Below are 1210 nucleotides of genomic sequence, written 5' to 3' on the forward strand. Positions count from 1 at the left end.
GGGCTGGATATAACTTTGTTGTGGGGACCTGTCCTGTGCCTTGTGGGACGTTTTGCAGCATCCCTGGACTCTGCTCACTGGATGCCAGAAGCACCTCATCCCCAGATATGGCAACAGAAACTGTCTCCAAACATCATCAAATGGCCCCAGGAGGGAACCCCTACCCCTCGTTCCATTAGAACCACTGCTCTAACTCACGGTTATTTTACGTGTAGTCTGTCTCTCCCCCCATACTGTAAACTCCAGCAGGGTGCTTGCTTTGGCAACACATACATACCAAAATTGGAATGATACAGAGATTAGCATGGCCCCTGTGCAAGGATGACACACATTTGTGCGGCGTTCTATTAAAAACAAAAAACAAAAAACAAAAAAAACCATCAGAAGAGCTTTCTTCTCTCCTAGATTCCCAAGGACGTACCCCAATGCCTAGGCACATCTCAGATGCTGGACAAGAATTTGTTGAATAAATGAATGAATGAGATGGCTAAGCCAGGATTTCAGAGCTCTAATGAGGGTGAAGGCCATAGGTGTCAATAGCGGAGAAGAAAAGGAAGGAATACATCTGAGCCACATTTGGAGAGCAGAAATTAAATTTTATGGGAACACAGTCACATCCATTCATTTGCATATAATCTATGGCTGCTTTCTGTGTTACAGAAGGCAGAGTTGAGTAGTTGCAACAGAGACCACATGGCTCACGAAGCTTTAGATATTTACTGTTGGACCCTTCACAAAGAGGTTGTTGACCCCCTTTTTAGAGATTGTGTTTAGAATATAAATCCTAAGTAAACTATTATGAAAGTAGCTACATTACTTTGATTATTTGCAAAACAGATTTCCATTTTTAAAAATTTTACCATTGCCCTATTTCTCACACACATGAGAAATCTGTATGCACAAAAATGCACAAACATGCATTGTAGAGACGTTCTTTCCTGATAAATATTTTATCCTGTTACTGGATTTTTTTTTTTTTTTTTTGAGGGAATTTGAATGCACTGCACTCCTCTTTTCCTAGAAGGTCAGAACTACTTCTTCTTTCTTTTTTTTTTTTTAAATTTCAATCTTGTAGTTTTCTAAAGATTTTGTTGGGAACAAGGGAAAATTAAGAAAAAAGGTCTCAGTCCTCTGTGTAAAAAACTATTTTTTTATAGCTTTTGTCACGCTAAAGACACAAATCTGTTTTTTTTGTGGTTGCTGACAGAAT

At 39.1% G+C, this 1210-nt stretch overlaps 1 non-coding gene across 1 annotated transcript; it reads left to right on the forward strand.

The window, feature by feature from the left end:
* Positions 1 to 250: 250 nt before the first annotated feature.
* LOC116271513 lies at positions 251 to 354 on the forward strand. The gene has a single exon (XR_004180143.1). It is a non-coding gene; the product is annotated as a U6 spliceosomal RNA (small nuclear RNA).
* Positions 355 to 1210: the final 856 nt, after the last annotated feature.

Source organism: Papio anubis, chromosome 19 (assembly GCF_008728515.1).
Source record: "Papio anubis isolate 15944 chromosome 19, Panubis1.0, whole genome shotgun sequence".
Classification (NCBI taxonomy): Eukaryota; Metazoa; Chordata; class Mammalia; order Primates; family Cercopithecidae; genus Papio; species Papio anubis.